The sequence below is a fragment of the Thunnus albacares genome, chromosome 10 (genome assembly GCF_914725855.1).
Source record: "Thunnus albacares chromosome 10, fThuAlb1.1, whole genome shotgun sequence".
Classification (NCBI taxonomy): Eukaryota; Metazoa; Chordata; class Actinopteri; order Scombriformes; family Scombridae; genus Thunnus; species Thunnus albacares.
This window is the reverse complement of record NC_058115.1, coordinates 5080435-5094724: the sequence shown is the minus strand read 5'-3', so window position 1 is coordinate 5094724 and position 14290 is coordinate 5080435. Positions and strand designations below refer to the sequence as shown.

The 14290-nt window shown below is 50.8% G+C and overlaps 17 non-coding genes across 17 annotated transcripts; all 17 read left to right on the top strand.

Annotated features, from left to right (window-relative positions):
* The first annotated feature begins 489 nt into the window (after positions 1 to 489).
* Positions 490 to 680, top strand: LOC122991238. Its single transcript, XR_006405654.1, has one exon. It is a non-coding gene; the product is annotated as a U2 spliceosomal RNA (small nuclear RNA).
* Positions 681 to 1554: 874 nt separating this feature from the next.
* LOC122991420 lies at positions 1555 to 1661 on the top strand. The gene has a single exon (XR_006405818.1). It is a non-coding gene; the product is annotated as a U6 spliceosomal RNA (small nuclear RNA).
* Positions 1662 to 2048: 387 nt separating this feature from the next.
* Positions 2049 to 2164, top strand: LOC122991344. The gene has a single exon (XR_006405744.1). It is a non-coding gene; the product is annotated as a U5 spliceosomal RNA (small nuclear RNA).
* An 811-nt stretch (positions 2165 to 2975) lies between these two features.
* Positions 2976 to 3166, top strand: LOC122991195. The gene has a single exon (XR_006405611.1). It is a non-coding gene; the product is annotated as a U2 spliceosomal RNA (small nuclear RNA).
* Positions 3167 to 4040: 874 nt separating this feature from the next.
* LOC122991419 lies at positions 4041 to 4147 on the top strand. The gene has a single exon (XR_006405817.1). It is a non-coding gene; the product is annotated as a U6 spliceosomal RNA (small nuclear RNA).
* A 387-nt stretch (positions 4148 to 4534) lies between these two features.
* On the top strand, positions 4535 to 4650 carry LOC122991343. Its single transcript, XR_006405743.1, has one exon. It is a non-coding gene; the product is annotated as a U5 spliceosomal RNA (small nuclear RNA).
* An 811-nt stretch (positions 4651 to 5461) lies between these two features.
* LOC122991171 lies at positions 5462 to 5652 on the top strand. Its single transcript, XR_006405589.1, has one exon. It is a non-coding gene; the product is annotated as a U2 spliceosomal RNA (small nuclear RNA).
* Positions 5653 to 6526: 874 nt separating this feature from the next.
* LOC122991458 lies at positions 6527 to 6633 on the top strand. Its single transcript, XR_006405855.1, has one exon. It is a non-coding gene; the product is annotated as a U6 spliceosomal RNA (small nuclear RNA).
* A 387-nt stretch (positions 6634 to 7020) lies between these two features.
* On the top strand, positions 7021 to 7136 carry LOC122991376. Its single transcript, XR_006405775.1, has one exon. It is a non-coding gene; the product is annotated as a U5 spliceosomal RNA (small nuclear RNA).
* An 811-nt stretch (positions 7137 to 7947) lies between these two features.
* On the top strand, positions 7948 to 8138 carry LOC122991207. Its single transcript, XR_006405623.1, has one exon. It is a non-coding gene; the product is annotated as a U2 spliceosomal RNA (small nuclear RNA).
* Positions 8139 to 9012: 874 nt separating this feature from the next.
* Positions 9013 to 9119, top strand: LOC122991418. The gene has a single exon (XR_006405816.1). It is a non-coding gene; the product is annotated as a U6 spliceosomal RNA (small nuclear RNA).
* Positions 9120 to 9506: 387 nt separating this feature from the next.
* On the top strand, positions 9507 to 9622 carry LOC122991342. The gene has a single exon (XR_006405742.1). It is a non-coding gene; the product is annotated as a U5 spliceosomal RNA (small nuclear RNA).
* Positions 9623 to 10433: 811 nt separating this feature from the next.
* Positions 10434 to 10624, top strand: LOC122991170. Its single transcript, XR_006405588.1, has one exon. It is a non-coding gene; the product is annotated as a U2 spliceosomal RNA (small nuclear RNA).
* An 874-nt stretch (positions 10625 to 11498) lies between these two features.
* LOC122991416 lies at positions 11499 to 11605 on the top strand. The gene has a single exon (XR_006405814.1). It is a non-coding gene; the product is annotated as a U6 spliceosomal RNA (small nuclear RNA).
* A 387-nt stretch (positions 11606 to 11992) lies between these two features.
* Positions 11993 to 12108, top strand: LOC122991341. The gene has a single exon (XR_006405741.1). It is a non-coding gene; the product is annotated as a U5 spliceosomal RNA (small nuclear RNA).
* An 811-nt stretch (positions 12109 to 12919) lies between these two features.
* Positions 12920 to 13110, top strand: LOC122991169. The gene has a single exon (XR_006405587.1). It is a non-coding gene; the product is annotated as a U2 spliceosomal RNA (small nuclear RNA).
* An 874-nt stretch (positions 13111 to 13984) lies between these two features.
* On the top strand, positions 13985 to 14091 carry LOC122991415. Its single transcript, XR_006405813.1, has one exon. It is a non-coding gene; the product is annotated as a U6 spliceosomal RNA (small nuclear RNA).
* Positions 14092 to 14290: the final 199 nt, after the last annotated feature.

Sequence of the window (14290 nt, the reverse complement as noted above, 5' to 3'; positions counted from 1 at the left end):
GGTCAGTCTTCTTTGAAACGTTTACAGTTAATCCAAAATACAGCAGCTAGACTTCTAACCAGAACTAGCCGTAGGTCCCACATTAACCCTGTTGTGGGGCGTCCCTCCCTCAAAGACGCCTCAAAGGCCATTGACGTCCGCAAGCCTTTCTGCATACCTCCCTTCTTCTTCCCGTGTCCTGTTTTAATTCATTTTGGTTGATTTCTCTCTGTGTCGTGTTTGTCTGTTTTATTAATCCATCTGTTTCGATTTTGCACGTGTATGTGTCTGTAAAGCACGTTGTGACTGTGTGTTTTAAAAAGTGCTGTATGAACAAAAGCTCACTTATTTACTTACTTACTTACTTACTTACTTACTTACCTACTTACCAAGGAGCTCCTGGGCGGAGCTGCCAAGCGGCAGTCGTTCTTGCGGTCGTTTGAAACGACTGCACCACGACGAGCCAGAACTGTGCAGGAGGTGGGGCGGGGCAGCAAACAGCAAGGGTTCATCGCTTCTCGGCCTTTTGGCTAAGATCAAGTGTAGTATCTGTTCTTATCAGTTTAATATCTGATACGTCCTCTATAAGGGGACAACATATTAAAAGGATTTTTTGCACTTGGAGTTGAAAAAGGGGCTTGCTCCGTTCACTCCACGCATCCACCCGGCACTGCAGTGCCGCTGGGAACGGTGCACCCTTCTCTCTGCTTTGTGGAATGCCAATTACTCAGAAGAAATGCAGCAGCCTCCTCAGTCTGCCCGTCTCAGATGGCTGCATATCAGCCATGACAACTGGGGCAAAAGTGCGGCGTGCAATGTAGAGTGACACAGAGTGAGATTTGCACCTCTGATTTGATTAGCAGACAAACATGACAGAGAGGGAACGTTGCCGTGTTGCAAATAGCTGCGAAATACACGTGGAATCTGCACAGCATTTTCCCTGCCTTTGTCCTCACTGGAGTGTCTGCGGCCACCTGCCTACTTTTGTTGTCTGGTAGCCCGCGTCTGAAAACCAATCCTCAGCATTGTGGCGGGGTATGTCAATCACAGGTTCCTGCTCTCTGACAAAGTTTCTTGCCGGTTACATGTAGAATATATATATTGTGCATACCGAACGCGACATTCTCAAGAATGTCGTCGGCTCGGCCTTACCCGAAAAAGGGCCTCTTTGACCCAATGGGCCATCTAGTCCGGCACCCCCTGCTGGCTTTCAGAGAAGGGCGACAACCAAGGTCGGACACACGCCACAGGCAGATGCTCAGAGCCGTCCTGTCATGCGTCATAGGAGTGGATGCTTAGCTTTGGGGCCCAAATGAAGCCTCCTGCGTGACAGACAAATTGTGCGTGGCCCCCTCATTTGGCACCAGGCCATTTCTGGCCTTACCCACTTTGTGATTTTCACAAGCATGCGCGAAGAAGTAGCAGGCAGTTGATAGCAACTGAAAACACAGCGATGTCAACGACAGAAAGGCCCCATCCCTCGCGCTTGTCGTGCTTATCCTCCAGACTGCACCGCGGTCAAGGGGCCATTCTGCCCACGGGGTAGTAAAAGGGAAGCAGCGCCTGAGGACTTGTGTGCTTGCTACGGCAGCACGTATGAAAAATTGGATTCGATACAGAGAAGATTAGCATGGCCCCTGCGAAAGGATGACACGCAAAATCGTGAAGCGTTTCCACATTTTGATCCGCTTCTGATGTCTCCTGCTCCTCTCCAGCGCCTGAGGGGGACGGTAGTACTTTGGCTGCATTTCCTGGTCTTCTTTGTCGCGTTTGACCTCGTGGATAGGCAGCTTCCTAGTACTGGTTATCCGGGTGGCCAATGTTAGGCTCGGGGAGGCCAGCTAAGGAAAATATGTCCCCGGCGTGTAGAACCTGCTTCGTAGTACAGGCCCCAGAAGGTCTAGTGGCAACGACGTGACAGACGAGCAATCCCGGCGCCCAAAACTCCCTGAAGCGCAGTGCGGGGTAGGGGAATGGGTGTGGCCCGGGAGGCGTGAGTGAGGCTCACCGTGAAGGTTGTGGCTGGGACGACTGGGCTCCTTCGGCTGCTGTCGAGGAGCGGGCCGTACTTACTCTGGTTTCTCTTCATAACGTACAAGTCTTTCGCCTTTTACTAAAGACTTCCGTGGAGAGGAACACCCACGAGTTAAATCTATTTTTGGCAGGCTTTGCAGTTTGGCAGAGCCTCGTGTGTTTGTGAAAAGCAAAAACAGCTGTCTGTAACAAGATGTGTGGGAGCACCGATCCTTGTCACCGCTGCTACTCAGTTCATCGGCCCGCTTCACCCCAACGTTTAAGTCCACGGCCAAAGGTCTTCTAAAGGTATCACCTTCGACCAGTATACGACGCTTGACCGTCCCGTTAATGAGCTTGTCCAGTCCTGTTTTCCTCAGTTAAGAAATATTGCAAAAATAAGACCTATATTGTCCCCCGTTGTTCTTGAACAATGAATCCACGCGTTCATTTTCTCCCGGTTAGGCTACTGTAACTCCCTCTACACCTGCCTCGGTCAGTCTTCTTTGAAACGTTTACAGTTAATCCAAAATACAGCAGCTAGACTTCTAACCAGAACTAGCCGTAGGTCCCACATTAACCCTGTTGTGGGGCGTCCCTCCCTCAAAGACGCCTCAAAGGCCATTGACGTCCGCAAGCCTTTCTGCATACCTCCCTTCTTCTTCCCGTGTCCTGTTTTAATTCATTTTGGTTGATTTCTCTCTGTGTCGTGTTTGTCTGTTTTATTAATCCATCTGTTTCGATTTTGCACGTGTATGTGTCTGTAAAGCACGTTGTGACTGTGTGTTTTAAAAAGTGCTGTATGAACAAAAGCTCACTTACTTACTTATTTACTTACTTACTTACTTACTTACCTACTTACCAAGGAGCTCCTGGGCGGAGCTGCCAAGCGGCAGTCGTTCTTGCGGTCGTTTGAAACGACTGCACCACGACGAGCCAGAACTGTGCAGGAGGTGGGGCGGGGCAGCAAACAGCAAGGGTTCATCGCTTCTCGGCCTTTTGGCTAAGATCAAGTGTAGTATCTGTTCTTATCAGTTTAATATCTGATACGTCCTCTATAAGGGGACAACATATTAAAAGGATTTTTTGCACTTGGAGTTGAAAAAGGGGCTTGCTCCGTTCACTCCACGCATCGACCCGGCATTGCAGTGCTGCTGGGAACGGTGCACCCTTCTCTCTGCTTTGTGGAATGCCAATTACTCAGAAGAAATGCAGCAGCCTCCTCAGTCTGCCCGTCTCAGATGGCTGCATATCAGCCATGACAACTGGGGCAAAAGTGCGGCGTGCAATGTAGAGTGACACAGAGTGAGATTTGCACCTCTGATTTGATTAGCAGACAAACATGACAGAGAGGGAACGTTGCCGTGTTGCAAATAGCTGCGAAATACACGTGGAATCTGCACAGCATTTTCCCTGCCTTTGTCCTCACTGGAGTGTCTGCGGCCACCTGCCTACTTTTGTTGTCTGGTAGCCCGCGTCTGAAAACCAATCCTCAGCATTGTGGCGGGGTATGTCAATCACAGGTTCCTGCTCTCTGACAAAGTTTCTTGCCGGTTACATGTAGAATATATATATTGTGCATACCGAACGCGACATTCTCAAGAATGTCGTCGGCTCGGCCTTACCCGAAAAAGGGCCTCTTTGACCCAATGGGCCATCTAGTCCGGCACCCCCTGCTGGCTTTCAGAGAAGGGCGACAACCAAGGTCGGACACACGCCACAGGCAGATGCTCAGAGCCGTCCTGTCATGCGTCATAGGAGTGGATGCTTAGCTTTGGGGCCCAAATGAAGCCTCCTGCGTGACAGACAAATTGTGCGTGGCCCCCTCATTTGGCACCAGGCCATTTCTGGCCTTACCCACTTTGTGATTTTCACAAGCATGCGCGAAGAAGTAGCAGGCAGTTGATAGCAACTGAAAACACAGCGATGTCAACGACAGAAAGGCCCCATCCCTCGCGCTTGTCGTGCTTATCCTCCAGACTGCACCGCGGTCAAGGGGCCATTCTGCCCACGGGGTAGTAAAAGGGAAGCAGCGCCTGAGGACTTGTGTGCTTGCTACGGCAGCACGTATGAAAAATTGGATTCGATACAGAGAAGATTAGCATGGCCCCTGCGAAAGGATGACACGCAAAATCGTGAAGCGTTTCCACATTTTGATCCGCTTCTGATGTCTCCTGCTCCTCTCCAGCGCCTGAGGGGGACGGTAGTACTTTGGCTGCATTTCCTGGTCTTCTTTGTCGCGTTTGACCTCGTGGATAGGCAGCTTCCTAGTACTGGTTATCCGGGTGGCCAATGTTAGGCTCGGGGAGGCCAGCTAAGGAAAATATGTCCCCGGCGTGTAGAACCTGCTTCGTAGTACAGGCCCCAGAAGGTCTAGTGGCAACGACGTGACAGACGAGCAATCCCGGCGCCCAAAACTCCCTGAAGCGCAGTGCGGGGTAGGGGAATGGGTGTGGCCCGGGAGGCGTGAGTGAGGCTCACCGTGAAGGTTGTGGCTGGGACGACTGGGCTCCTTCGGCTGCTGTCGAGGAGCGGGCCGTACTTACTCTGGTTTCTCTTCATAACGTACAAGTCTTTCGCCTTTTACTAAAGACTTCCGTGGAGAGGAACACCCACGAGTTAAATCTATTTTTGGCAGGCTTTGCAGTTTGGCAGAGCCTCGTGTGTTTGTGAAAAGCAAAAACAGCTGTCTGTAACAAGATGTGTGGGAGCACCGATCCTTGTCACCGCTGCTACTCAGTTCATCGGCCCGCTTCACCCCAACGTTTAAGTCCACGGCCAAAGGTCTTCTAAAGGTATCACCTTCGACCAGTATACGACGCTTGACCGTCCCGTTAATGAGCTTGTCCAGTCCTGTTTTCCTCAGTTAAGAAATATTGCAAAAATAAGACCTATATTGTCCCCCGTTGTTCTTGAACAATGAATCCACGCGTTCATTTTCTCCCGGTTAGGCTACTGTAACTCCCTCTACACCTGCCTCGGTCAGTCTTCTTTGAAACGTTTACAGTTAATCCAAAATACAGCAGCTAGACTTCTAACCAGAACTAGCCGTAGGTCCCACATTAACCCTGTTGTGGGGCGTCCCTCCCTCAAAGACGCCTCAAAGGCCATTGACGTCCGCAAGCCTTTCTGCATACCTCCCTTCTTCTTCCCGTGTCCTGTTTTAATTCATTTTGGTTGATTTCTCTCTGTGTCGTGTTTGTCTGTTTTATTAATCCATCTGTTTCGATTTTGCACGTGTATGTGTCTGTAAAGCACGTTGTGACTGTGTGTTTTAAAAAGTGCTGTATGAACAAAAGCTCACTTACTTACTTATTTACTTACTTACTTACTTACTTACCTACTTACCAAGGAGCTCCTGGGCGGAGCTGCCAAGCGGCAGTCGTTCTTGCGGTCGTTTGAAACGACTGCACCACGACGAGCCAGAACTGTGCAGGAGGTGGGGCGGGGCAGCAAACAGCAAGGGTTCATCGCTTCTCGGCCTTTTGGCTAAGATCAAGTGTAGTATCTGTTCTTATCAGTTTAATATCTGATACGTCCTCTATAAGGGGACAACATATTAAAAGGATTTTTTGCACTTGGAGTTGAAAAAGGGGCTTGCTCCGTTCACTCCACGCATCGACCCGGCATTGCAGTGCCGCTGGGAACGGTGCACCCTTCTCTCTGCTTTGTGGAATGCCAATTACTCAGAAGAAATGCAGCAGCCTCCTCAGTCTGCCCGTCTCAGATGGCTGCATATCAGCCATGACAACTGGGGCAAAAGTGCGGCGTGCAATGTAGAGTGACACAGAGTGAGATTTGCACCTCTGATTTGATTAGCAGACAAACATGACAGAGAGGGAACGTTGCCGTGTTGCGAATAGCTGCGAAATACACGTGGAATCTGCACAGCATTTTCCCTGCGTTTGTCCTCACTGGAGTGTCTGCGGCCACCTGCCTACTTTTGTTGTCTGGTAGCCCGCGTCTGAAAACCAATCCTCAGCATTGCGGCGGGGTATGTCAATCACATGTTCCTGCTCTCTGACAAAGTTTCTTGCCGGTTACATGTAGAATATATATATTGTGCATACCGAACGCGACATTCTCAAGAATGTCGTCGGCTCGGCCTTACCCGAAAAAGGGCCTCTTTGACCCAATGGGCCATCTAGTCCGGCACCCCCTGCTGGCTTTCAGAGAAGGGCGACAACCAAGGTCGGACACACGCCACAGGCAGATGCTCAGAGCCGTCCTGTCATGCGTCATAGGAGTGGATGCTTAGCTTTGGGGCCCAAATGAAGCCTCCTGCGTGACAGACAAATTGTGCGTGGCCCCCTCATTTGGCACCAGGCCATTTCTGGCCTTACCCACTTTGTGATTTTCACAAGCATGCGCGAAGAAGTAGCAGGCAGTTGATAGCAACTGAAAACACAGCGATGTCAACGACAGAAAGGCCCCATCCCTCGCGCTTGTCGTGCTTATCCTCCAGACTGCACCGTGGTCAAGGGGCCATTCTGCCCACGGGGTAGTAAAAGGGAAGCAGCGCCTGAGGACTTGTGTGCTTGCTACGGCAGCACGTATGAAAAATTGGATTCGATACAGAGAAGATTAGCATGGGCCCTGCGAAAGGATGACACGCAAAATCGTGAAGCGTTTCCACATTTTGATCCGCTTCTGATGTCTCCTGCTCCTCTCCAGCGCCTGAGGGGGACGGTAGTACTTTGGCTGCATTTCCTGGTCTTCTTTGTCGCGTTTGACCTCGTGGATAGGCAGCTTCCTAGTACTGGTTATCCGGGTGGCCAATGTTAGGCTCGGGGAGGCCAGCTAAGGAAAATATGTCCCCGGCGTGTAGAACCTGCTTCGTAGTACAGGCCCCAGAAGGTCTAGTGGCAACGACGTGACAGACGAGCAATCCCGGCGCCCAAAACTCCCTGAAGCGCAGTGCGGGGTAGGGGAATGGGTGTGGCCCGGGAGGCGTGAGTGAGGCTCACCGTGAAGGTTGTGGCTGGGACGACTGGGCTCCTTCGGCTGCTGTCGAGGAGCGGGCCGTACTTACTCTGGTTTCTCTTCATAACGTACAAGTCTTTTGCCTTTTACTAAAGACTTCCGTGGAGAGGAACACCCACGAGTTAAATCTATTTTTGGCAGGCTTTGCAGTTTGGCAGAGCCTCGTGTGTTTGTGAAAAGCAAAAACAGCTGCCCGTAACAAGATGTGTGGGAGCACCGATCCTTGTCACCGCTGCTACTCAGTTCATCGGCCCGCTTCACCCCAACGTTTAAGTCCACGGCCAAAGGTCTTCTAAAGGTATCACCTTCGACCAGTATACGACGCTTGACCGTCCCGTTAATGAGCTTGTCCAGTCCTGTTTTCCTCAGTTAAGAAATATTGCAAAAATAAGACCTATATTGTCCCCCGTTGTTCTTGAACAATGAATCCACGCGTTCATTTTCTCCCGGTTAGGCTACTGTAACTCCCTCTACACCTGCCTCGGTCAGTCTTCTTTGAAACGTTTACAGTTAATCCAAAATACAGCAGCTAGACTTCTAACCAGAACTAGCCGTAGGTCCCACATTAACCCTGTTGTGGGGCTTCCCTCCCTCAAAGACGCCTCAAAGGCCATTGACGTCCGCAAGCCTTTCTGCATACCTCCCTTCTTCTTCCCGTGTCCTGTTTTAATTCATTTTGGTTGATTTCTCTCTGTGTCGTGTTTGTCTGTTTTATTAATCCATCTGTTTCGATTTTGCACGTGTACGTGTCTGTAAAGCACGTTGTGACTGTGTGTTTTAAAAAGTGCTGTATGAACAAAAGCTCACTTACTTACTTATTTACTTACTTACTTACTTACTTACCTACTTACCAAGGAGCTCCTGGGCGGAGCTGCCAAGCGGCAGTCGTTCTTGCGGTCGTTTGAAACGACTGCACCACGACGAGCCAGAACTGTGCAGGAGGTGGGGCGGGGCAGCAAACAGCAAGGGTTCATCGCTTCTCGGCCTTTTGGCTAAGATCAAGTGTAGTATCTGTTCTTATCAGTTTAATATCTGATACGTCCTTTATAAGGGGACAACATATTAAAAGGATTTTTTGCACTTGGAGTTGAAAAAGGGGCTTGCTCCGTTCACTCCACGCATCGACCCGGCATTGCAGTGCCGCTGGGAACGGTGCACCCTTCTCTCTGCTTTGTGGAATGCCAATTACTCAGAAGAAATGCAGCAGCCTCCTCAGTCTGCCCGTCTCAGATGGCTGCATATCAGCCATGACAACTGGGGCAAAAGTGCGGCGTGCAATGTAGAGTGACACAGAGTGAGATTTGCACCTCTGATTTGATTAGCAGACAAACATGACAGAGAGGGAACGTTGCCGTGTTGCAAATAGCTGCGAAATACACCTGGAATCTGCACAGCATTTTCCCTGCGTTTGTCCTCACTGGAGTGTCTGCGGCCACCTGCCTACTTTCGTTGTCTGGTAGCCCGCGTCTGAAAACCAATCCTCAGCATTGCGGCGGGGTATGTCAATCACAGGTTCCTGCTCTCTGACAAAGTTTCTTGCCGGTTACATGTAGAATATATATATTGTGCATACCGAACGCGACACTCTCAAGAATGTCGTCGGCTCGGCCTTACCCGAAAAAGGGCCTCTTTGACCCAATGGGCCATCTAGTCCGGCACCCCCTGCTGGCTTTCAGAGAAGGGCGACAACCAAGGTCGGACACACGCCACAGGCAGATGCTCAGAGCCGTCCTGTCATGCGTCATAGGAGTGGATGCTTAGCTTTGGGGCCCAAATGAAGCCTCCTGCGTGACAGACAAATTGTGCGTGGCCCCCTCATTTGGCACCAGGCCATTTCTGGCCTTACCCACTTTGTGATTTTCACAAGCATGCGCGAAGAAGTAGCAGGCAGTTGATAGCAACTGAAAACACAGCGATGTCAACGACAGAAAGGCCCCATCCCTCGCGCTTGTCGTGCTTATCCTCCAGACTGCACCGCGGTCAAGGGGCCATTCTGCCCACGGGGTAGTAAAAGGGAAGCAGCGCCTGAGGACTTGTGTGCTTGCTACGGCAGCACGTATGAAAAATTGGATTCGATACAGAGAAGATTAGCATGGCCCCTGCGAAAGGATGACACGCAAAATCGTGAAGCGTTTCCACATTTTGATCCGCTTCTGATGTCTCCTGCTCCTCTCCAGCGCCTGAGGGGGACGGTAGTACTTTGGCTGCATTTCCTGGTCTTCTTTGTCGCGTTTGACCTCGTGGATAGGCAGCTTCCTAGTACTGGTTATCCGGGTGGCCAATGTTAGGCTCGGGGAGGCCAGCTAAGGAAAATATGTCCCCGGCGTGTAGAACCTGCTTCGTAGTACAGGCCCCAGAAGGTCTAGTGGCAACGACGTGACAGACGAGCAATCCCGGCGCCCAAAACTCCCTGAAGCGCAGTGCGGGGTAGGGGAATGGGTGTGGCCCGGGAGGCGTGAGTGAGGCTCACCGTGAAGGTTGTGGCTGGGACGACTGGGCTCCTTCGGCTGCTGTCGAGGAGCGGGCCGTACTTACTCTGGTTTCTCTTCATAACGTACAAGTCTTTCGCCTTTTACTAAAGACTTCCGTGGAGAGGAACACCCACGAGTTAAATCTATTTTTGGCAGGCTTTGCAGTTTGGCAGAGCCTCGTGTGTTTGTGAAAAGCAAAAACAGCTGTCCGTAACAAGATGTGTGGGAGCACCGATCCTTGTCACCGCTGCTACTCAGTTCATCGGCCCGCTTCACCCCAACGTTTAAGTCCACGGCCAAAGGTCTTCTAAAGGTATCACCTTCGACCAGTATACGACGCTTGACCGTCCCGTTAATGAGCTTGTCCAGTCCTGTTTTCCTCAGTTAAGAAATATTGCAAAAATAAGACCTATATTGTCCCCCGTTGTTCTTGAACAATGAATCCACGCGTTCATTTTCTCCCGGTTAGGCTACTGTAACTCCCTCTACACCTGCCTCGGTCAGTCTTCTTTGAAACGTTTACAGTTAATCCAAAATACAGCAGCTAGACTTCTAACCAGAACTAGCCGTAGGTCCCACATTAACCCTGTTGTGGGGCGTCCCTCCCTCAAAGACGCCTCAAAGGCCATTGACGTCCGCAAGCCTTTCTGCATACCTCCCTTCTTCTTCCCGTGTCCTGTTTTATTTCATTTTGGTTGATTTCTCTCTGTGTCGTGTTTGTCTGTTTTATTAATCCATCTGTTTCGATTTTGCACGTGTACGTGTCTGTAAAGCACGTTGTGACTGTGTGTTTTAAAAAGTGCTGTATGAACAAAAGCTCACTTACTTACTTATTTACTTACTTACTTACTTACTTACCTACTTACCAAGGAGCTCCTGGGCGGAGCTGCCAAGCGGCAGTCGTTCTTGCGGTCGTTTGAAACGACTGCACCACGACGAGCCAGAACTGTGCAGGAGGTGGGGCGGGGCAGCAAACAGCAAGGGTTCATCGCTTCTCGGCCTTTTGGCTAAGATCAAGTGTAGTATCTGTTCTTATCAGTTTAATATCTGATACGTCCTCTATAAGGGGACAACATATTAAAAGGATTTTTTGCACTTGGAGTTGAAAAAGGGGCTTGCTCCGTTCACTCCACGCATCGACCCGGCATTGCAGTGCCGCTGGGAACGGTGCACCCTTCTCTCTGCTTTGTGGAATGCCAATTACTCAGAAGAAATGCAGCAGCCTCCTCAGTCTGCCCGTCTCAGATGGCTGCATATCAGCCATGACAACTGGGGCAAAAGTGCGGCGTGCAATGTAGAGTGACACAGAGTGAGATTTGCACCTCTGATTTGATTAGCAGACAAACATGACAGAGAGGGAACGTTGCCGTGTTGCAAATAGCTGCGAAATACACGTGGAATCTGCACAGCATTTTCCCTGCCTTTGTCCTCACTGGAGTGTCTGCGGCCACCTGCCTACTTTTGTTGTCTGGTAGCCCGCGTCTGAAAACCAATCCTCAGCATTGCGGCGGGGTATGTCAATCACAGGTTCCTGCTCTCTGACAAAGTTTCTTGCCGGTTACATGTAGAATATATATATTGTGCATACCGAACGCGACACTCTCAAGAATGTCGTCGGCTCGGCCTTACCCGAAAAAGGGCCTCTTTGACCCAATGGGCCATCTAGTCCGGCACCCCCTGCTGGCTTTCAGAGAAGGGCGACAACCAAGGTCGGACACACGCCACAGGCAGATGCTCAGAGCCGTCCTGTCATGCGTCATAGGAGTGGATGCTTAGCTTTGGGGCCCAAATGAAGCCTCCTGCGTGACAGACAAATTGTGCGTGGCCCCCTCATTTGGCACCAGGCCATTTCTGGCCTTACCCACTTTGTGATTTTCACAAGCATGCGCGAAGAAGTAGCAGGCAGTTGATAGCAACTGAAAACACAGCGATGTCAACGACAGAAAGGCCCCATCCCTCGCGCTTGTCGTGCTTATCCTCCAGACTGCACCGCGGTCAAGGGGCCATTCTGCCCACGGGGTAGTAAAAGGGAAGCAGCGCCTGAGGACTTGTGTGCTTGCTACGGCAGCACGTATGAAAAATTGGATTCGATACAGAGAAGATTAGCATGGCCCCTGCGAAAGGATGACACGCAAAATCGTGAAGCGTTTCCACATTTTGATCCGCTTCTGATGTCTCCTGCTCCTCTCCAGCGCCTGAGGGGGACGGTAGTACTTTGGCTGCATTTCCTGGTCTTCTTTGTCGCGTTTGACCTCGTGGATAGGCAGCTTCCTAGTACTGGTTATCCGGGTGGCCAATGTTAGGCTCGGGGAGGCCAGCTAAGGAAAATATGTCCCCGGCGTGTAGAACCTGCTTCGTAGTACAGGCCCCAGAAGGTCTAGTGGCAACGACGTGACAGACGAGCAATCCCGGCGCCCAAAACTCCCTGAAGCGCAGTGCGGGGTAGGGGAATGGGTGTGGCCCGGGAGGCGTGAGTGAGGCTCACCGTGAAGGTTGTGGCTGGGACGACTGGGCTCCTTCGGCTGCTGTCGAGGAGCGGGCCGTACTTACTCTGGTTTCTCTTCATAACGTACAAGTCTTTCGCCTTTTACTAAAGACTTCCGTGGAGAGGAACACCCACGAGTTAAATCTATTTTTGGCAGGCTTTGCAGTTTGGCAGAGCCTCGTGTGTTTGTGAAAAGCAAAAACAGCTGTCCGTAACAAGATGTGTGGGAGCACCGATCCTTGTCACCGCTGCTACTCAGTTCATCGGCCCGCTTCACCCCAACGTTTAAGTCCACGGCCAAAGGTCTTCTAAAGGTATCACCTTCGACCAGTATACGACGCTTGACCGTCCCGTTAATGAGCTTGTCCAGTCCTGTTTTCCTCAGTTAAGAAATATTGCAAAAATAAGACCTATATTGTCCCCCGTTGTTCTTGAACAATGAATCCACGCGTTCATTTTCTCCCGGTTAGGCTACTGTAACTCCCTCTACACCTGCCTCGGTCAGTCTTCTTTGAAACGTTTACAGTTAATCCAAAATACAGCAGCTAGACTTCTAACCAGAACTAGCCGTAGGTCCCACATTAACCCTGTTGTGGGGCGTCCCTCCCTCAAAGACGCCTCAAAGGCCATTGACGTCCGCAAGCCTTTCTGCATACCTCCCTTCTTCTTCCCGTGTCCTGTTTTATTTCATTTTGGTTGATTTCTCTCTGTGTCGTGTTTGTCTGTTTTATTAATCCATCTGTTTCGATTTTGCACGTGTACGTGTCTGTAAAGCACGTTGTGACTGTGTGTTTTAAAAAGTGCTGTATGAACAAAAGCTCACTTACTTACTTATTTACTTACTTACTTACTTACTTACCTACTTACCAAGGAGCTCCTGGGCGGAGCTGCCAAGCGGCAGTCGTTCTTGCGGTCGTTTGAAACGACTGCACCACGACGAGCCAGAACTGTGCAGGAGGTGGGGCGGGGCAGCAAACAGCAAGGGTTCATCGCTTCTCGGCCTTTTGGCTAAGATCAAGTGTAGTATCTGTTCTTATCAGTTTAATATCTGATACGTCCTCTATAAGGGGACAACATATTAAAAGGATTTTTTGCACTTGGAGTTGAAAAAGGGGCTTGCTCCGTTCACTCCACGCATCGACCCGGCATTGCAGTGCCGCTGGGAACGGTGCACCCTTCTCTCTGCTTTGTGGAATGCCAATTACTCAGAAGAAATGCAGCAGCCTCCTCAGTCTGCCCGTCTCAGATGGCTGCATATCAGCCATGACAACTGGGGCAAAAGTGCGGCGTGCAATGTAGAGTGACACAGAGTGAGATTTGCACCTCTGATTTGATTAGCAGACAAACATGACAGAGAGGGAACGTTGCCGTGTTGCAAATAGCTGCGAAATACACGTGGAATCTGCACAGCATTTTCCCTGCCTTTGTCCTCACTGGAGTGTCTGCGGCCACCTGCCTACTTTTGTTGTCTGGTAGCCCGCGTCTGAAAACCAATCCTCAGCATTGCGGCGGGGTATGTCAATCACAGGTTCCTGCTCTCTGACAAAGTTTCTTGCCGGTTACATGTAGAATATATATATTGTGCATACCGAACGCGACACTCTCAAGAATGTCGTCGGCTTGGCCTTACCCGAAAAAGGGCCTCTTTGACCCAATGGGCCATCTAGTCCGGCACCCCCTGCTGGCTTTCAGAGAAGGGCGACAACCAAGGTCGGACACACGCCACAGGCAGATGCTCAGAGCCGTCCTGTCATGCGTCATAGGAGTGGATGCTTAGCTTTGGGGCCCAAATGAAGCCTCCTGCGTGACAGACAAATTGTGCGTGGCCCCCTCATTTGGCACCAGGCCATTTCTGGCCTTACCCACTTTGTGATTTTCACAAGCATGCGCGAAGAAGTAGCAGGCAGTTGATAGCAACTGAAAACACAGCGATGTCAACGACAGAAAGGCCCCATCCCTCGCGCTTGTCGTGCTTATCCTCCAGACTGCACCGCGGTCAAGGGGCCATTCTGCCCACGGGGTAGTAAAAGGGAAGCAGCGCCTGAGGACTTGTGTGCTTGCTACGGCAGCACGTATGAAAAATTGGATTCGATACAGAGAAGATTAGCATGGCCCCTGCGAAAGGATGACACGCAAAATCGTGAAGCGTTTCCACATTTTGATCCGCTTCTGATGTCTCCTGCTCCTCTCCAGCGCCTGAGGGGGACGGTAGTACTTTGGCTGCATTTCCTGGTCTTCTTTGTCGCGTTTGACCTCGTGGATAGGCAGCTTCCTAGTACTGGTTATCCGGGTGGCCAATGTTAGGCTCGGGGAGGCCAGCTAAGGAAAATATGTCCCCGGCGTGTAGAACCTGCTTCGT